General features: G+C 45.2%; 1 protein-coding gene and 1 long non-coding RNA gene across 2 annotated transcripts in view; one reads left to right on the forward strand and one right to left on the reverse strand.

The window, feature by feature from the left end:
• PLXNA4 (plexin A4) overlaps window positions 1-22037 on the reverse strand; it is a 604081-nt gene that overhangs the window by 403693 nt on the left and 178351 nt on the right. The window lies entirely within an intron of this gene.
• On the forward strand, window positions 16465-21363 carry LOC309541517. Its single transcript, XR_014223786.1, has 4 exons — window positions 16465-16667; window positions 17124-17147; window positions 19028-19066; window positions 21351-21363. It is a non-coding gene; the product is annotated as an uncharacterized lncRNA (long non-coding RNA).

Below are 22037 nucleotides of genomic sequence, written 5' to 3' on the forward strand. Positions count from 1 at the left end.
AGGAAAAACCCTCTCTAACCTCTGAAACACAGGACCCAGATGTCCACCGGTCTCCCACAACCAGCAGCGCCATTGTCTTTTCTCCATCCTTTCCAAGTCTGGTTTGTACAAAGAACAAATGCAGTGCTGTTTTGCTTACGCTCCCAAAATTAATACAGTGTCAGACCTACTGGGGATTTGCGATTCACTGGCTTTATTCCCCCCTCAACTCAGATATGGTAATTTTTATTGGACTTTGGATAAAGTCAGCGGGCCTCAAAGCGAGAAGGAATTCATCCTTTGGCGCGTGGATTTTCTTTTCGGAGAGATTGCTGTGAGCATTTTATAAGCAGGAGGCAGGGAATGGAGAAGGGCTCCGAGTGTAGATTAATAGATTCAGCCAGAACTGTTATCATAATTGGGGCTGAATCTCTTTTATAACAGTGGGGGGATGGTTTCACCTAGCTGTATATGTGCAGAGGCATAGAGTCCTGGAATAAAATGCGGCAGCTAGACTGGTGACTGGGGGCGGCCGCCGAGACCACATAACACCGGTCTTGAAAGACCTACATTGGCTCCCAGTACGTTTCCGAGCACAATTCAAAGTGCTGCTGTTGACCTTTAAAGCCCTAAACGGCCTCGGCCCAGTATACCTGAAGGAGCGTCTCCACCCCCATTGTTCTGCCCAGACGCTGAGGTCCAGCGCCGAGGGCCTTCTGGCGGTTCCCTCATTGCGAGAAGCAAAGCTACAGGGAACCAGGCAGAGGGCCTTCGCAGTGGTGGCGCCCTCCCTGTGGAACGCCCTCCCATCAGATGTCAAAGCGATAAATAACTACCTGACATTTAGAAGACATCTTAAGGCAGCCCTGTTCAGGGAAGTTTTTAATCTGTGATATTTTACTGTATTTTTGGTTTCTATGGATGCCGCCCAGAGTGGCTGGGGAAACCCAGCCAGATGGGCGGGGTACAAATAATAAATTATTATTATTATTATTATTTAGAAGGTGGTCAAAGGCTGCCAAGTCCTGCTCTCTTCCGAAATGCAGAACCACACCTCTATCAAACCCACAGGTTAAGGTTATCACACACAAAAAATAATAAGCACCTGAATGCTCATTTCTTCCAAGGAGAATCAAAGTGGGAATGCAGAGTTCACCATGAGCGCCCCCAACCTCAGTCCATCATGCAGGTCCCCTCCTGAACAGCCTAGGAAAGGAGGCATACCCTGTAGAATCTCTGCCTTCAAAGCTACTCAGCTGCCTCGATTGCACACACACCCCTTTAAGCATTCTTTCAAATACTGCATCTCCCCAGTGGCGTAGCGTGGGTTGTCAGCACCCGGGGCAAGGCAAGTAATTTGCACCCCCGAACCCGTGGATCTGCACCCCCTAACCCTAACCCCCAGATGTTGCGCCCGGTGCGGCCGGGGCCCCCCCCTGCACCCCCCACGCTACGCCACTGCATCTCCCTCAAGAGGTTTTGATATTTGATTAGTTTGCTCAAGGGAGCTCAATTCATTTTTTGTGAGGAGCAGCTTTCAGCTCACCCAAGCCTACCACAGATCAGCACACAAGCAAAGGATGTCTTATATGGAAGGAACTGCCATGGCTGCATCCCTCAGCTCGTAGGCGGCATAGAGTTATAGAATATATCGCTTGGAAATGACCTTCCTTTTTTATTTTTATTAACATATAAAACACATACATATACATTTACACAGTAAACATACATAACACACTAAAAAGGTAAAGGGACCCCTGACCATTAGGTCCAGTCGTGACCGACTCTGGGGTTGCGGCGCTCATCTCGCTTTACTGGCCGAGGGAGCCAGCATACAGCTTCCGGGTCATGTGGCCAGCATGACTAAGCTGCTTCTGGTGAACCAGAGCAGCACACGGAAACGGCGTTTCCTTCCTGCTGGAGTGATACCTATTTATCTACTTGCAATTTGACGTGCTTTCGAACTGCTAGGTTGGCAGGAGCAGGGACCAAACAATGGGAGCTCACCCCGTCGCGGGGATTTGAACCTCCGACCTTCTGATCAGCAAGTCCTAGGCTCTGTGGTTTAACCCACAGCACCACCAGCGTCCCACATAACACACTACATTGCTCTATATAACATACCTACATTACTCTATATAATACCTATCTATACTGTACATATCAACATACCTACACTAGCTTAAATGCATTTCATTATTTCTTTAATCTCTTCTTCTATCTTGACTTCACTCTCCTTTCACTCTAATCATTTTCTGGATTCACTCAATCTCTGTCAGAAATTCTACTTTTTCCACATAATTTTTGATGTATTCCTTAAAGATAGCCCACTCCTTATTCGCTTTTTGTACCGTATCTCCTCTTATCTTCCCTGTTAGTTCGGCAATATGGAAGTATTCCATCATTTTAGATAACCAGTCTGTTTTAGTTGGGACGCTGCTGCTTTTCCAATTTTTGGCAATCAATAACCTTGCCGCCATAGTAGACCCTCCAGGGCATCCCGGGCATCCCCTTGCTCAGTGCAGGAATCTTTTAACTAACATTGCCCATTGCCACCTTCTCAGAATTCCAAGAAATGTCAATCTTCCAAGTTTTAAAAAGATTTCATGCATATAAAAAGTGGTCCGAATTTGGCAATATCCAGGGGTTCAAAAAGTCTCCAATGCTATCGACTATATTTACAAATCTCATTGCTGCATGCTTTTCACAGCTGGGACGTAAGGCGATTTCCATCTCATTCTGGGGTTTGTCGCATTCAGTGCCGTTTCTGCTCTACTACACTTCAGCTTCCACTAAAACCTACAATATTTGGCCACCCACCGTGACCAAAACATATGCAACTGTATCATTCATTTCAGTGCATTTCAGCATAAAGAAAATTGAAAAAAATAATGCTGAATATAACACAATTCTTTAAGTAACATTGGCAGATACCGCTCACATTCACTAGCATTTTTTGTTCCTGACCTCAGATGAACATGCAGCTTGTGGGAATGTATGCTCCCATTTCTGCTTCTGACAAAATTCTGCAAGATCCCTATTTCAGAAGCTTCCTTGGGGACATCATCCATGATATTTTATTTTTAAACAGATATGTGAAAATAGGATTGCTGGATCTCACATTTGGACTTGAAGTTTCATCTGGATTTCTAAAGGAAAGACCAAAACCTCAGGTTGTGGGACCAGAATGCACTAAACTAAAACAATAATAAGAAATGCTGCAATTAATTAAATTAAGGAATTATAGTTGTCTCCAAATTCCCTCTTCACTTAGAAACAATCTGCAAATTCATTATGGATTTCCATTTTTTTGTGAAATTTTAAAGCAACTCCGGAGAGGTAAGGAACCTACCCACCCTGAGAAATTTTGATAATCTTATTTTTTTAAAAAAAACACATGTTTCGGACACTTAGAAGTTCCTGTACATTATTTCCCAACCCTCCAAATTGTCTGTGAGCTTTACTTTGGGGTGTGGGGAGAGAGATGAAATCTCTACAGTTAATTCCTCCCTCTTTGAATCTTCTTTTCTAAAACATAATATTCAGGCCAGCCCTGAATACAACCCCACAAAAGTGCCCCTCTTCATCAAGGCTGATTCAGGAAGGCTCCATTAGGCTTATGGCTATTGACTTGTTAGCAACGTGGTAATCTCATCACATGGGAGCCTTTCCCCCACAGAGGTCTGATACTGTTAGGAGCAGTGATCACCATAGGATAAAAGCATCAAATAACTAGGCTATCGTGTGACAACTGCGATGACAGATCATGTCTCTCCCACTGTCTATGAATAAGCATGAATGTGTTATGTTCATTGATCCCAGGAACTATATTCCCTGAAGCGCTAAGAATATTTTAGGCACTCATGCAAAAATTACAGTAAGGGGAAAATCCATGAAAGCTTAGAAGATTCTCCATGAACAGATTCCCAGAGGCTTCTGGGAATCTGTGTTTTCTTCATTTTACAAAGGCACATCAATACATCTCCTTAATTTCATGCCATTACCTCTCTGAAGCCTATGTACGTATCACCAGCATCGACTTTCCTGCCCTTCCCTCGACAGAGGTAAGGGAATATTCCAATGTGCAAGCTGTCTTTTATCTGGGAAATGAAACATGGGCTTTGGAAGCCGGCTGAATTCTTCTGAGCCTTGGCGTTAACACTAAGTATTGGGGCATATGCAATATTCAGAAGGTTAAATCCAATGGGAACCTTAGCGTAACTCTGCCTTAATGAATAGCTGGTTATGAAACGTGACTCAGTAAATATACTCTTTAACTGAGCAAAGATTGACACAGAAGTTGGCTGCAAGTTTGATGCCCCAAAAGTCTTCCTAGAGTTTGGTGTTTGATATTCTCTGCATGCTCACCAGCTTTCTGAATATTTAGAAAATGGGTGAGTATGCAAACCATATGAGTTTCTGTGTTTTACACTCAATATTGAGAGAGTGCTGTGACAGTATTGAGACACCCAGTGAGGAGAGTGCTGTTGAACTCAGCTCCTGTTTACAAGTTTCCCAGTTTAGCCACTGTGAGAAAAGGACGTGAGACTTTGGTCTGATCCAACAGCCAAGTTCTTATTTCTTGAATTTTAGCATTTGGTGTCCAGTGGTAGATATTTGGCCCTATCTACCACTCACAGTTGGGACGCGGGTGGCGCTGTGGGTTAAACCACAGAGCCTAGGACTTGCCGATCAGAAGGTCGGCGGTTTGAATCCCCGCGATGGGGTGAGCTCCCATTGCTCAGTCCCAGCTCCTGCCAACCTAGCAGTTTGAAAGCACGTCAAAGTGCAAGTAGATAAAAAGGTACCGCTCTGGTGGGAAGGTAAACGGCATTTCCGTGCGCTGCTCTGGTTCGCCAGAAGCGGCTTAATCATGCTGGCCACATGACCCGGAAGCTGTACGCCGGCTCCCTCGGCCAGTAAAGCGAGATGAGCGCCGCAACCCCAGAGTCAGCCACGACTGGACCTAATTGTCAGGGGTCCCTTTACCACTCACAGCAATAAAATCCATAAAAAACTATATTTACCATTTTACAGTATTGAAGGCCGATATGCAATGATATTTACACTCAATATTGAGAGAGTGCTGTGACAGTATTGAGACACCCAGTGAGGAGAGTGCTGTTGAACTCAGCTCCTGTTTACAAGTTTCCCAGTTTAGCCACTGTGAGAAAAGGACGTGAGACTTTGGTCTGATCCAACAGCCAAGTTCTTATTTCTTGAATTTTAGCATTTGGTGTCCAGTGGTAGATATTTGGCCCTATCTACCACTCACAGTTGGGACGCGGGTGGCGCTGTGGGTTAAACCACAGAGCCTAGGACTTGCCGATCAGAAGGTCGGCGGTTTGAATCCCCGCGATGGGGTGAGCTCCCATTGCTCAGTCCCAGCTCCTGCCAACCTAGCAGTTTGAAAGCACGTCAAAGTGCAAGTAGATAAAAAGGTACCGCTCTGGTGGGAAGGTAAACGGCATTTCCGTGCGCTGCTCTGGTTCGCCAGAAGCGGCTTAATCATGCTGGCCACATGACCCGGAAGCTGTACGCCGGCTCCCTCGGCCAGTAAAGCGAGATGAGCGCCGCAACCCCAGAGTCAGCCACGACTGGACCTAATTGTCAGGGGTCCCTTTACCACTCACAGCAATAAAATCCATAAAAAACTATATTTACCATTTTACAGTATTGAAGGCCGATATGCAATGATATACAACAGAGGGTTATATACTCCCTTCCTTCAGTCAATGTTTCTCCCCGCTTTACCAAGAAATCTCTGTGCAGGAATCCTGCACATTGCACAGATCCCAAGTTATGACTCAGAGTCAGTCCCCCCAGGCCCCTGTTAGGCCGCAACATTGCTGTAAGATTGCAGACTTAGACACTGGATCCAATAGGGCTCACTGCTGAGTAGTCATATCATGGAATTTATCATTTTTGCGGGCATGCAAAACCTACTAGGAAGGAACGATCAGTTCTGTGGCGATAAGGCCGTTGGTGGACAAATGGGAAATAAAGTATCTGGACTAGCCGCAGACCAAAATGGTGGATGATGGATAGATACAACAAAGTAATGATAAATGGGCACTCACAATAGACACAGCTGTTTATAGTCAGGTATCCAGTAGATGGATGGGCTCAGCAGATGGGAAATGGGCAACTGTACCCATAGTAATTATGTTCTCTCTGTGTGTGTCTCCCTGCACTGCACCAGTCTGCCTGTAAGTCCCCAGACACCTTCTCAAACAGGATTCATGATGGCTTAGCAGTAGAAGGCTGATCTGCCTTTGCGGAAGGGTGAGAGGAGGCGAAGAAACCTGTCACCTTCAGTAAGAGCTTACAAAGCCACCAGTAGGAATTGTCATATGGCAAGCTGCCCCTCACCATTCCATTCACCCCAGTTTCCCTGCACCACCAGAGTAGCCCTGATCTGTTACTGTTTTATTCAGCTGGGGAAGCAAAAACTCTTTTTATTTTCACCGAATCGGAGGGTTCCAATTCATACTGCATCACGGTGTGGTACGCTGGTTTGACATCAACTGATAGGAAGTGCCTACAGAGGGTGGTGAATACAACACAATATATTATGGGCTGTCCGGTGAATCCGCTGGATGAAATAGCGGAAGAACGTTGCCTCAGGAGAGTGAGGAAAATTCTCAGGGAAGATTCACACCCTGGCTGGCACTTTTTTGATCTCCTGCCCTCAGGCAGAAGATATAGAAGCATGATTAGTTGCACCAACAGGGTAAAGAACAGCTTCTATCCGTGGGCTGTTGGGCTGCTGAATGAAAAGATAACAACAGGGCAACTGACTTTCGGGTTTGGTGGGTGTGCGTCAGTAAACGAGGGGAATTAAGACTAAGAGAGCTGAGTGGGGGGTGGTCATGTAATCTCACTGTATACAAGTTATACAAGTGACAATAAAGTATTTCAATTTTGAACACTTACATGGAATCCCCATAAGTCCAGAGTGAATCCCCAAAAGGACCTGCAAGGGCTCAGGTCTTGAGAGCCAGTGTGGTGTAGTGGTTAAGAGCAGTGGACTTGCAATCTGGTGAACCGGGTTCACTTCCCCGCTCCTCCACATGCAGCTGCTGGGTGACCTTGGGCCAGTCACACTTCTCTGAAGTCTCTCAGCCTCACTCACCTCATGGAGTGGCTCTTTCTGCTTATGCTTCTTGAAACTGGCCTGAATAAATGTTGTGATATGTTAAGAAGCACTTTCTTTCAGTCGGTGCTGAGTCTACTGCTGTTACTTTTCAATAAGCAACTGGTATTTTGAGACAGAACTGTGGGAGGTGGGGGCAGGTATCACACAAAATCATTGGTTGACGATGCCAGGAAGTTAGGAGTGGGGTGGACTATAGCTCAGTGGCTGTGCATGCAGAAGGTTTAAGGTTCAGTCTAGGAGAGGGAGAGATTCTCTGTCTGAAACCCTGAAAAGCTGCTGCCAGTCAGTGTAGACAATACTCAGCTAGATGGATTAATGGTTTGACTCGGCATAAGGCATCTTCCTATGATCTTCCCCTTCCCCTGGATGACTGTCCGTCCCCCCTTAATTATTCTCTCCTGAACAGTTGGCTACTTGGCTAGTAATATTATAATAAATAAATAAATAAATAAATAAATAAATAAATAAATAAATAATTTATACCCCACCCATCTGACTGGGCCTCCTAGCCACTCTGTGCGGCTTCCAACAGAATATTAAAATACAATAACCTATTAAACATTAAAAGCTTCCCTAAACAGGGCTGCCTTCATATGTCTTCTAAAAGTCTGGTAGTTGTTGTTCTCTTTGACATCTGGTGGGGGGGTGTTCCACAGGGTGGGTGCCACCACCAAGAAGGCCCTATGCCTGGTTCCCCGTAACTTGGCTTCTCGCAGTGAGGGAACCACCAGAAGGTCCTCGGCGCTGGACGTAGAACGATGGGAGACGCTCCTTCAGGTATACTGGACTGCGGTTGTTTAGGGCTTTAAAGGTCAGCACCAATAAGTACCCCAAGCCCTCATCCTGCAAAGCCTCTGAGCCTTCACTTCTCCTCAAGGGATGTGTTCAGTCCAGAAGATTAATCAATTCATCTGTTGATGAATTAAACCTCAGTATAGTTGCTTTCTGAGATTTTGAAGGACCTGTAACTTCCGGCATTATAAACATAAACACCCACTCCTTGTTAGCATGAAATAACGTTTTTAGATTTTCTTTTGGAAAACTGCTTTCACCAAAACCATGAGGGGGGGGGCGAGTTGGAAGAGGGGAGTGTCTATAGCTACGAGTATATAGTATCCTTAACACTCCATGCTGCTGATTTAAACTTGCCAACACCAATTAAAACAAGGCTTTGCTGATTAATCCGCTAAACCTTTTCCTTATTTTCTTTCCCTCTGATTAAAGGCAAGTAGCTCTAGCAAACATAGTATTCTTTGATTCAGTTTGCAAGACAGATTCTGGGTCAAAATCTGGCCAGTCATATCTAATATCTTTCTCTTTCACTGAGTTGGAGTTATATTCCTATCTGCTGTATCTAACAAGCAGTTATGATTGCCAGATATGCCTTGCACAAAATGGGTTCAGGCAGTAGCTGATGAATGGCTAATGGGCAAGTAGATGCACTCCAGAGATAGACAGATGAGAGCACAAGATAGTGATAATAATAATAAAAAACTAAAAAGAAGGGGCCTCCAAAACATGATCTCATTGCAACCCCAGTCTGCTCCCTCCATCCTAATCCTTTACAGTCTCTCTTGCAAATGATTCCAGTTAGTTAGTTATTAGCCCGTTTCTGTTTGTCCCTGGAATTATTGTCTCGGCCCGGATCAAAGATTCACAGTGGGTTTTTAATGTGGCGTGCAGATTTTAAAAGCCAGCGAATTAAAAACGGCTTCCCCGCTCCCTTCCTCCCCCAACCCCAGCCCTCCTGCTTCTCCCTGCCGCCCCAGTCGGCCCCCTCTCGCATTCAAGTCTCGTGCTGGAATAAGAAAACAGAGGATCTTTAACTTCTAATTAGCGTGTCGCAGGATCTGTCCAAACATCCCCACAATGTCTAGGCTAACAAATACAAACAGATGAGCTCTTCTGGACAGAGAAGGGAGGAGGAGGTCTCTGTGAAAGCCAATCTGCCCCTAAGGCTGTGTCTGTGCAGCCACAAATCCGTGAATCGGTTTAATACCGGCTGAGTGTCAAGGTTCAATCTGCACCATTGCTGCAGTTCTGTCATACGCTGCTGGCTGTGTTCTGATACACTAACTGAGCCATGGGATATATGCACAGCAAAGCAGCATGATTGCACCATAATAAAGCATCTACTCCTCCACCATCTGCTAGCTTCCAGGGCGGTGCGTCTGTGTCAAGTCCTTGCACACCAAGCAGCCACCTGAGTGTCAGGTGTCAGGGATCTTCTGGAGGTCTGTCCAAAGAGCCCCACCCCTTACAACATCACAGGCACTCTCACCTGATGAGCTCACAGTCAATCATCTCATATTTGGATGGGCATCACTAAGTAGGAGAACTCATGCTTCTGATTAGCGTTGCAGGACGTGCCCAAACAGCACCACAAAATGTTGATGGAAATGAGGGGTGGGGGGAGAAGGGGCAGATAGACTACATGAAGGAAGAGGAGGAGGAGGAGTTTGGATCTGATATCCTGCTTTATCACTACCCTAAGGAGTTTCAAAGCGGTTAACAGTCTTCTTTCCCTTCCTCCCCCACAACAAACACTCTGTGAGGCAAGTGAGGCTGAGAGACTTCAGAGAAGTGTGACTGGCCCAAGGTCACCCAGCAGCTGCATGTGGAGGAGCAGGGAAGCGAACCTGGTTCACCAGATTACGAGTCCACCGCTCTTAACCACTACACCACACTACATGAAACCTGGGTCTACCCCGAAGTAGCGATTGGGTAGAAATTGGATTTAATTGGCACTTAAAATGTGAGCCTACCCGATTCACACTTCATGAAGCAATACATAAACTGAAAGACAGCAGCCTTTAAAAAATTGTACTCTTCCAAATTTTGCAATGCAGTTTCTCCAGCCAAGTGTTGTGTACAAAAACACATGCACTATAAAGTACGAAAGCATGTACTGGTGAAAACAACTTTCAAAAATGTGTTAGGGGAAATTGCTTTGCAAAAATGCACACATTGCGAGAAATTTACACTAAAGCACTGATACACTTTAAAAAGGACTTAAAAAGCCAATGTGGAAAACTAAACTTGGAGAAGGCAGGGATTGAACCTGCGACCTTCTGCATTCAAAGCAAAAGAAGGAAATTATGGCATGATTCTGGGATGCAGAATAAGAGGTTCGCCCTTGACTAAAATGCTTCATTCTTTTTCCACACGAGGTTCCTACTAAGGCAAGGCAAGAGGAGAAAAAACTAGAGCAGTTAAAAATAAGTCACAATGGAAGTGGGTTTGTAGATGCTCACAGACATCTAAGAATAAATGTTGATGTTACTCCAGGAATAGAATTAGGAATTTAAGGCAGCAAGCCAAGACAGAGTTATTTCACAGCCCTATCGTACTTCAAATAGATCCTGAACTTTTAATTTTTAAGAAGGCACAAGATCTGGTTGCCAGAGCTACGCATGAACTGAACGCAACCCAAGCTGCATTGTTCAAGCCCGTTTCAGTCATTCAAACACACCCCTCCCTTGCCATCACAACTGAAAAACGCAACCACCCTCATTACATGTTTAATTGAAAACACCATAAAAATGCATTTTGCAGATCAAACACTCTTGCCAAATGCTCTGCTTTAAATTGCAACTGCTGTGGAATGAAGGGCAGGCTATGAAAGAGCAGAAGATGCTCCATTGTCTCTGAAGCAAACGAGGGCTTGAAATTGTGTTTCAGCGGTGGGGGAAGGAGGGAGAAGAAGAACTCCAGCGAAGGGAAAACAAGAGGCTCGGGCAATCCTGCCGGCGCACCGCACATCAGTCCAACTGAGCAGGTGTCTTACGATTGGCAGAGCGGAGGCCCAGGGTTTGAGGGGCAAGTGAACATGGACCACTCTGGGAGGCGTTATAAAGGAAGATGAGGCCACCTAGAGATGGACCAATTTTTGTGACTGATGGAGCAGTCGTGATACTCACTTCTGAGCTGACTTGGTTTCACGCACAATATGGGTGGCCACTTGTGCAATGTCTGGGTGAAACTGAGCCAGCAGAAGAGGGGTCTGCATGGGGTTAAGGCAGATAGAGTGAGGGACCTCCACATTCCCAGACTGTCCTTTATCTCTGTGCCGGCTTTTCTCTCCATCTCTTTGTTCTTTAGACTGATAGGAGTTGTTGTTGTTGATGATGATTAAATTTGTATACCAACCTCCATCTGTAGATCTCAGGGTAGTTCCCAACATAAAAATACAAGATAACAAACACAAAATGCATAATAAAAGCAAGAACAAAGATAAACCAATAACAACTTCCTCCTCCTCAGACTTATCTCTTGGACCTCAAGAGGTGACCTTGGAGATAGCCTCAGAGAACAAGGGTGCAAGCATGTTCTTCTCCAGACTCTATCCAAGTTACGCATTTCCTACAACATATTTCTTACCTACAAGGATCTCTTTGCATTTGTGATTGCAACAAGTGAAGCCTGCTCTCATGTGACAAACTCTGCTCACTCTGCATATGAAAAGGGTTTCAATGGGCAATGGATCCAGCTAATCCCATTGTACCAGACATTACCTTTCCAACAAAGGTCTGTATACTTAAAGCTATGGTTTTCCCAGTAGTGATGTCTCGAAGTGAGAGCTGGACCATAAAGAAGGCTGATCGCCAAAGAATGGATGCTTTTGAATTCTGGTGCTGGAGGAGACTCTCGAGAGTCCCATGGACTGCAAGAAGATCAAACCTATCCATTCTGTAGGAAATCAGCCCTGAGTGCTCACTGGAAGGACAGATCCTGAAACTGAGGCTGTAATACTTTGGCCACCTCATGAGAAGAGAAGACTCCCTGGAAAAGACCCTGATGCTGGGAAAGAGGGAGGGCACATATTTAACCTGTTGTTTCTGAAGAAATGCTTTTGTTTGATGTTTTTACCATCAAACCAGCTTTCATCCGATTTGAAAACACAAGCTGAGGTGTGTACATTTCAGACAGTCATTGAGCATGCTCAGCTGAATAGCTGTCTAGGGCGTGTGGACTCTGTAGCTGTCTCGTGTGTAAAGCAAGTGCGAACACAATTTGAAATGCAGCAGGAGGGAACAACCTCACATCATTTTAAGCCACTAATGTGTACGTAGCCCACAATTACAAAGAAGATCTACAAGTGACAGAAAACAAATTAGGCTTCTGGGTAAATGTATACCAATTACAGGCTTTTGAGAAAACTACTGCATTGTGACATGCTATCAACACAACACCGAGGTCACATGCTACAACACGCAAGGCTTCCAAAATTACAGCTTACTTTCCTATATACTCTGACTGGCAGTAAGTCGGAGTGAGTAGAAAAGTTTCACAACAGCAAGAAATAAATAAATGTCTGGAACTTATGAAAATCTGGTCGGCATCCATTTATCCATTGCATTTATCCAATATCCTGCGCCTTCTATCCTAGATAAGCCCCCTCATAATCCAAAGGTCTAAGGAGAGCCATTCAGCTCTGTTAAATGCACGCACCGGACAATAAAGTAATCATCTCCTGCACTTAAGAGAGTCATTTTCCATCGGAAGATCCATAAAACATTCTGGAAATGTCGATGAGCTAAGCCTTGCAATTTATAGGGAAGGCAAATACCCACCTTGAGGTTACAAAGAGCTTGCAGTACCTACCTTATTTGCCCCATCTCAAAGAAAACAGAAAAACCCACGGGGGAAACGGAGGGTAAAATATGGTTGTGAATTTTTCTTGATTTCCTTGTTTTCTTTTCTTCTTCTTTTTTTGGTAAACCACTTTGAGGTATTTATTTATTTTTTACAATCAAGTGGTGTATACATTTTATGAAATTAAATAAATTAATTAATGCAGAAGAACACAGGCTCTCTAAGCCCTAGGCTTCTTGGAAATGGTTTCTGTCTCGTCAACAGAACTCTCTTTAGAAAATACCTTTAAAGGGTTTAATTTGCATGCAGGAAAACAGGGAGACGATCTTTTTCTCACTGAAGATGTGCAAGCCATCAATAAAAATCTCTAGATTTACTGAAACTCATTTACCTTTTCCCCAGAATTCCATACGCGTTCTTGGGGGAACCTCAAAATTTAACTTGAATTGCCCTTTTGGTGAAATTTAGTGGCAACCACCTAGGAGCACCCTGGACACACAAGTCAAAAATCTCATTTTACCAAACTTCATTACAGTGGTACCTTGGGTTAAGTATTTAATCCGTTCCGGAGGTCCGTTCTTAAGCTGAAACTGTTCTTAACCTGAGGTACCACTTTAGCTAATGGGGCCTCCCGCTGCCGCTGCACCGCTGGAGCACGATTTCTGTTCTCATCCTGAAGCAAAGTTCTTAACCCGAGGTACTGTTTCTGGGTTAGTGGAGTATGTAACCTGAAGCGTCTGTAACCTGAAGTGTATGTAACCCGAGGTACCACTGTATTAAAAATGCCTTCAGTTGCAAGTGGCCGATAGCCAGGTGGCAAAATGCACCGGCGAATTTTGAACAAGGGTTTTCTCCTTCTTCACAACAACTCTGTGAGGTAGATTAGGCTGAGAGAAAATGATTGGCCCCAAGGTGACACCTAGTGAGCTCCATTGTCACGTGAAGATTCGAACCCTGGTCTCCCAGGCCCTAGTCCAACACACTAACCACTACACCACACTGACTCTCACTATCTAACTTACTATCCCCATGATCCAAAAGTCGGGGGAGGGGCGCTTAGTGGTTTGCTCAGAGTCTCCTATAACTTCACATTCTGGTGTGGAAATTTTAACTCAGAAGTGTGTAGCTCACACCCTAATCTTCCCCGGCACACTACACCAGCTGAGTCACATAAGCCAAGTATTAAAGCAACAAGCAGGATGGTTTAAAGAAGTAGAAAAGAGCTTTCTAAACTGTGGGTCACGACACGTTAGTGTGTCGGCCACAGTGTGTAGGTGTGTCGCACAAATGCTCCCCGCACTCTTCCTGGGACTGGAAAGGGTTAGTTCAGCCTCCAAACTGAATTACTGTGTCGCGAAACGATGCAAAACTGAATTACTGTGTCGCGAAAGGAGGCAAAGCTGAATTACTGTGTCATGAAAGGAGGCAAAACTGAATTACTATGTCGCGAAAGGATGCAAAACTGAATTACTGTGTCGCGAAACAATGCAAAACTTAATTACTGTGTCACGAAAGGATGCAAAACTGAATTACTGTGTCGCGAAAGGATGCAGAACTGAATTACTGTGTCGCAAAAGGATGCAAAACTGAATTACTGTGTCGCGAAAGGATGCAAAACTGAATTACTATGTCGCGAAAGGATGCAGAACTGAATTACTATGTCGCGAAAGGATGCAGAACTGAATTACTGTGTCGCGAATGGATGCAAAACTGAATTACTGTGTCGCGAAAGGATGCAAAACTAAATTACTGAGTCGCGAAAGGATGCAAAACTGAATTACTGTGTCGCGAAAGGATGCAGAACTGAATTACTGTGTCGCGAAACGATGCAAAACTGAATTACTGTGTCGCGAAAGGATGCAGAACTGAATTACTGTGTCACGAAATGATGAATGTCCGGAGAGTGTGTCACCGACTTGAAAAGTTTGGAAAGGTCTGAAGCAGAGTGTCTGGAGTTGAATTAAAACCCCTCAAGACCAAGTTCCTCCATTCATTACCCCTTCTGACTCCACGTCCTAAGGTACGCCCGGCTTTACTAGAGGCTTCCAAGGAAGTGCCACTCTTGACGAGGGAAGAACTCTTGTGTTCCTGCAAAACTCACTTGTAGCGTTTTGCTTTCAAGCTGACCCAGTAAAAATATTTCCCTCTCTTTCTCTGCGTTCTTATTTTACTTTCGGACGTCCCTGCCCAGGAGGCTGAGAGCAGTTAGCAAATGGGAGCCAGGAGAGGGGAACATGTCGAAGAACCAGCTCTCTCTGACCATCCTGATTTGAGAGGTCGGTGCACTTAAGTAGACAAGCTAAACAGCCTGCACCTGCCCTGCTCTTTCACCCCATCGAGGCTGCGGGGTTAGTTCCATGTTAATTGCAGCAAGAGCCGCAGGGGCCCAGCTCCAGCTGCTTGGGTTTCTATGAAACGGATCGCCGTGTCTTCTTTTCATCTCAAGCACTTTTGCCTGGGGTGGCTGCATCTTGGGGGAAATGAAAAGGCGGGGGGGCACAGACACACACGCAGGGAGGGAAAGGGGCACCAACGCCCCCTGCCCAGGTTGACAAATAAATACGTGGCAATTAGCTAGGGCAATATTAATGAATAATTAACTGCCATGAATAATTGAAGGAGGATTTTGGGCGTTTTGACGTGACGGGGGCGGCAGCTGAATGCTGATGGGCAGGGGGAGGCTCCTGTCAGTTTCAACACAGGGAAATTCAGGGAAGAGGCGGCAGCTCAAAAGCAGCATTAAAGGACGTCTTCCAACAGCCCACTGTGAAAACATACCGAGGTTTTATAAAGGTAAAGGGACCCCTGACTGCTAGGTCCAGTCGTGGCCGACTCTGGGGTTGCGGCGCTCATCTCGCTTTATTGGCCGAGGGAGCCGGCGTACAGCTTCCGGGTCATGTGGCCAGCATGACTAAGCCGCTTCTGGCGAACCAGAGCAGCACACAGAAACGCCGTTTACCTTCCTGCCGGACCGGTACCTATTTATTTACTTGCACTTTGACATGCTTTCGAACTGCTAGGTTGGCAGGAGCTGGGACCGAGCAATGGGAGCTCACCCCATCGTGGAGATTCGAACCGCCGACCTCCTGATCGGCAAGCCCTAGGCTCTGTGGTTTAACCCCCAGCGCCGCCCACGTCCCTACCAAGGTTTTTTATATGCGCAGGTAAATCAGTATGTATAATAATGATTTAGCTCCAGCTGCTAGGTTCTTGCAGAATGATGGAAGAGATGTTTCTGGGTCATCCAGAGGCTACTCTGCCACACTCCAATTACCCCAGATGACCTCAAAGCTACTCAGGTCAGCCAGAGCAAATAAGTAGGAAAAGACTGATGTATGGGGAGAGCGATTTATTGAAGTGTCACAGGACCCCTGTCCAGAGGGTGTGCGCACCGAACTCCACATTCACTCCAAGAGTGCACATCACCATTGTCTCCTCAAGAGGACCCTGGGTTGTGGTCAGCTGTAGCAGTCGGCAACATGGGTCACTTGGATGTCTGAAAGGACAGGATGACTGCAAAGACTGAAGAACCGTGTTTGAACACACATGGTGCTTGGACCCTGCGGAGAAACCGTAACTGCTGCACTGGAGATAATTGTAGTGTTATCCCTACAGGGAATGCCAAGTGTGAGCAAGTGAAAGGGGAGTGGTGTGCCCTTGACGCCCTTGGGGATGCCTCAAAGTCGGGTCTTGAGCACTTTTGGGAAATGCTTTAATTTCAGGAGTGGGAAGCTGGCAGCAGACCAGCGCTGGATCTCATTCATCCAAGCAAATCTGGGTCTGCGTGACACATTAAGACTCCCAAGTTCTTCCTATACATGGCATCAATGCAGATGGGAAGTCTGAGAGGGTGTTCTGAAGTTCTATAACTGAAGCTGACCAGCTGTAGCTCAGTACACACTTTCAGGATGAGAAGAAGACCTGGAAACTATAGGTAAGCCGTTCTGGAATCTTTGGAAGAAGATGGTCATATATGAGGATAGATAGTAAGGACAACCAGAAAATATTGAGACTCCTCTAGGAACTCACTTAGAATATACCGTATTTTCTCGTGTATAAGACTAGGTTTTCCCCCTAAAAGATAATGTCAAAAATTTGAGGGTGTCTTATACACAGATACATCTCCCCCCATTTTCTTAAATCGGAGTCCCCCAAAACAGTGGGCGTCTTATACATGGGGGTGTCTTATAGGCGAAAAAAATACGGTACATCTGCCATATGTTCCATTGCTGTACCTCAGATATTTTTGTTGAATAAAGTTGAATAAATTAAACAAATATGGGGAGGGGGGTGTCTATGAAACCTGACTTTCCTAATCTATGCACGTTTCTTCTACTCTTTTACGATGAACAAACAACAACCCACAATTATCCACTTTATCCTGGTAAAGCAAGGAGCCTTCACCTTTCAACAGGTAAGCCAGTGGTCCACATCATTCTGCTCAGCGGCAAGGAACATTCCTCAACAGTTCTGCACATGGTCTGGAATCTATAGACAAAAAAGATGGGGCAAGACACCACTTGGTAAAGGGTTGTCTGTATTCACCCTGAGATGGAAGAGCAGCAAGAAGGCCCCCTTGCCCTGTAATTAAAAACTGGAATTAAAAGTGTTTGGGGGAAGTGATGACGGTATCATACAGCAATCTAGCTGAAATGTGATTCCGGGTGCCACTTTCTTTATTAAAGATTCTTACAAAGGCCAAAGAGTCATTCAGGCTGCTTTAATTTCAGCAAAGCCAGGCGCAGCTTTTCTTTAAAGAGCTTTGCATCTCCTCCTCCGGCTTGTAAATGGCTCAAAGATATACAACCTGCTTCAGCACTTGAAAAGCTGGAGGGGAAGAGAGTTTGAAGCTGAAAGCTTCCAGTCTTATACGGATACCCTTTGTGCCTTTGTTATGAAAAGTAGAGCTCAGATCTCCAATTATTCTTCTGGATACATTTAATGATATCTCAAGCCAGAATTCTACATGGAGCTCAGAAAAGCCCGCATTCCAACACTGGAAGGGGCAGCAGAGGTGAATTTTAGTCTTTTGAAAGCAAGGAAGAATTATAGTGGGCTCACCACTTATGCTCACTTTACTTATGCTATCACAGCCTTACGCAGATAAGGGAGTAAATAAATAAACAGAGAGCTAGGGAAACACGCCACTCCTTGCTTTTCATGTATTTTCCACACACCCAGCAGCTGTTCCTCGCTTACCGGGCTCTGGGAAGGTTTAGGAAGGGCACTGGAAAGCTCCCAGAGCACCTTGTGAATCCTTCCCAGAGTCCAGTAAGCAGCCCTCAACCTTGAGGCGAGTAGTTCCAAGGGTTCCTGTCTTTGTGCACGGTCCCCTGGAACCAAACCCTCACAGGTGCGTGTGTGTGTGTTTTGGCAGAGGGCAAAATCGCCTGGAGAACAAACTGCGCCACTTCTGCAGGTCTCAAGTTTTGAAAGCGTGGAGGCTCAGAGCAGGAAGTATTAGCCCAGGTCCTGACAGCCTCCCCAGTCCACACCACAGCTGCAGTGCCCACTTTCCCCCTTTTAGTACAATCCCAGCAAACCATGCAGAATTCAGCGGCCAGTTTCTCCATGAGAAGTCAAGCATGTGGCAACACGAGAACGGAGCCTTTTCTGCAGTGGCTCCTCATTTGTGGAATGCTCTCCCCAGAGAGCCTCGCCTGGTACCTTTATTATACACCTTTAGGCACCAGGTAAAAGCATTCCTCTTCAACAAGGTCTTGGGCTGATCGACAACCCTTTTAAATGTGTTTGTGTGGGGTGGGGGAGGCGGGTATTGTATTGTTTTTTGCTCTTGGTTTTTTGTTTGTTTGTTTTTTGCATTTTTATCTTGTATTTTTATGCTGTGACCTTCCCCGAGATCCACAAGGGCTGTATACAAATTTAATAAATAATTGTAATAACAATAATAGTAACAAATCTTAAACTACTTTCCACACAAATATTTTTGCCCCATTTTAACCCCCCGGGTTTTCCTGATCGCTCTCCTTCAACACAGATCCATTTCAAATCCTCAGCTATTCAGAGTTTCAGATCCCTTGGAAGCTGTTGCACGCACAGCTGTACACACAAAGACAATGGCGAAGATGTTGGGATGAGTGTGCAACGTCGTACGCTACCCAGGTGTGCAAAGGTCTATCATCAAATGGAAGCACAAAAAAGAGGGAGAAGAAGGAATGAAGGAGGGAGAAAGTGAAAGGGAGGAGAAAAATATATAGCTGCCATTTTATCTTGCATACACTTGCACAGCATTTCCTCATATTTCTTTATCTCTCTCCTCTTGATTTTTATTAGCTCCTTCTTCCTTGACTGCTAGGTCCACTAATTATCCAGGTATCGATGTCTGCTTCAGTTTTATCTCTCCGTTTATGTAGTATCTGCCTTTGAGCACTAAATACTGCTGCTCTTTTAATCCAAGCCTATTATTCCTCCTTTATGTTTCCAGAAAGCTGGAGTGTATCCTAATATCAACACTGTGAAAGACCGTTTTCCCTTCTTTCCTAGGACCAGGTTAATTCAGTTGCACCACTTTCCCCAGAACTCACCAATACAGGATAGTCTTGATAATACTGAAATAATAATGAGAGGAAGTATGGCGTAGTGGTTAGAGTGTCAGACTAGAATGTGGGAGCCCAGGGTTCAAATCCCCACTTGGCCATGAAGATAACTGGGTGACCTTGGGCCAGGTACTGCCTCTCAGCCTAACCTCACCAGGTTGTTGTGGGGATGACCTCCAAACCATCGCAGAAGCTTATGAAAAGCTTGGCCTATCACTCAACATCCAAAAAAAAGTGCTGCACCAACAAGTACAAAATAACCCCTCTGAAGCACCACAAATCCAACTCAATGGTGTAACATCGCAAAATGTTGATCACTTCTCCTACCCAGGCAGTTATCTTTTCACAAGGGTCAACAATGATGCCAAAATCCAGCATCGCCTGAGCTCTGCGAGTGCGGCTTTCTTCCAATTGAAGCGCAGAGTGTTTGAGGACCGGGACATTCGCAGGGAAACCAAAATGCTTGTTTACAAAGCTATTGTACTACCGACCTTACTGTATGCTTGTGAAACATGGACCACATATAAACACCATCTCCAACTCCTCGAAAGATTCCATCAACAATGTCTCCGGAAAAAATTACGCATCACTTGGGAAGACAGGCAACCTAATATCAGTGTACTGGAAGAAGCAAAGATCACCAGTGTTGAAGCAATGATTCTTCAACATCAACTTTGTTGGACTGATCATGTTGTGTGGATGCCTGATGATCGTCTTCCAAAGCAACTACTCTATTCCAAACTTAAAAATGGAAAGTGTAATGCTGGTGGTCAACAAAAGAGGTTTAAAGATTCTCTCAAGGCAAATCTTTAAAAATGTAGTATGCACACCAACAACTGGGAAACCCTTGCCTGTGAGCGCTCCAGTTGGAGAACAGCCTTTACCAAAGGTGTCATGGGCTTTGAAGACACTCAAACTCAGGACGCAAGGGAGAAACGTGCTAAGAGGAAGGCACACTTGGCAAATCCACACCGTGATCAACTCCTGCCCGGAAACCAATGTCCCCACTGTGATAGGATGTGTGGATCCAGAATTGGCCTCCACAGTCACTTGCAGACTCATTGTTAAGACTGTGTTTATGGAAGACAATCTTACTCAGCTACGAGTGATCGAAGAAGAAGAAGAAGAAGAAGAAGAAGAAGAAGAAGAAGAAGAAGAAGAAGAAGAATTGGAAGAAGAAGAATTGGAAGAAGAAGGGGATTAAACAAGAAGCAGGAATACCAGGTATGCAACCTTGAGCTCTTTGCAGAAAAAGGTGGGGTACAAATGTTGTTGATGTTCCTCACTTCTAATATCTATGGATTGTTAAATTTAAGAAGCGGAGAACACTGAGAGGAGGCTGAGAGGAGATATGAAAGCAATCGTCAAATATCTGAAGGGCTGCCACATGAAAGATGGAGCATGCTTATTTTCTCCTGCTCTGGAGGGCAGGGCCTGAACCAATGGCTTTAAGTTACAAGAAAGTAGATTCTGACTAAACACCAGAAGAACTTTCTGACAGTAAGAGCTGTTCAACAGTGGAACAAGACTCCTTTGGGAGGTGGTGGACTCTCCCTCATTGGAGGTTTTGAAGCAGAGGCTGGATGGCCATCTGTCATGGATGCTTCAGCTGAGATTCCTAGAGGACCCTTGGGGTCTCTTCCAGCTCTATGGTCCTATGATTCTATCTGTTCCAGCTGCACACATGCTACCAGTCCAGGTTCAAGGCTCTTCTTGTGTTGATATACAAAGCCCTGTACAAGCTTGGGCCCAGGGCATCTTAAGGACCACCTGAGTCCTTATATTAGAGTTTGATCACTGAGATAATCTGGAGGAGGGTTGCTAGTTGCCCCCTTTAGTTTCACAAAAGTGCAGCTGCCCTCAGCTAAAAGCAGGGAGCTTAGTTCCACTGGTCTCATGCTGTTGAATGCTAGTCCAGCAGAGATTTGGCAGGCATCCTTGCTGTTGACTTTCAGATGTCTCTTGAAGGCCTTTTTTAATGCCAGGCCTTTGCAGCTGCTTAAATTGATCATCCACTTTAATGATCTGTATTGTTTCCAACGGTGTTTTGTTCTTTATAGACGTACCCTGCCCTCGTGTTTTATGATATAGCACCAGACCCGTTGCCAGACCAACCCTGCAGTACAAAGATATCTGCAAATGAAGGCTGTCAACATCAACCCCACCATGTGGGAATGCCTTGCAGACAATCGCAGTGCTTAGAGACAGACAGACAGCAAGCATACCCTCCAAAATTTCTCCAATGAAAAGAGGGATGTCCCATTCCTTCATCAACATCATCATCGTTTCAACATATATAAAAACATAATAAAATATTAAACATTAAAAAAACTTCCCTATTCAGGGCTGCCTTCAGATGTCTTCTAAAGGTTGTATAGCTACTTATCTCCTTGACTCAGGGGTCCAGTATTTCGTCAATAAAAATAGGGGTGTCCTATTCAATAATAGAAGGCTGATCGCCAAAGAATTGATGCTTTTGAATTATGGTGCTGGAGGAGACTCTTGAGAGTCCCATGGACTGCAAGAAGATCAAACCGATCCATTCTGAAGGAAATCAGCCCTGAGTGCTCACCGGAAGGACAGATCCTGAAGCTGAGGCTCCAAGACTTTGGCCACCTCATGAGAAGAGAAGACTCCCTGGAAAATACCCTGATGTTGGGAAAGATGGAGGGCACAAGGAGAAGGGGACAACAGAGGACGAGATGGCTGGACAGTGTTCTCGAAGCTACCAGCATGAGTTTGACCAA

Source organism: Podarcis vaucheri, assembly GCF_965113315.1.
Source record: "Podarcis vaucheri genome assembly, chromosome: 10".
Classification (NCBI taxonomy): Eukaryota; Metazoa; Chordata; class Lepidosauria; order Squamata; family Lacertidae; genus Podarcis; species Podarcis vaucheri.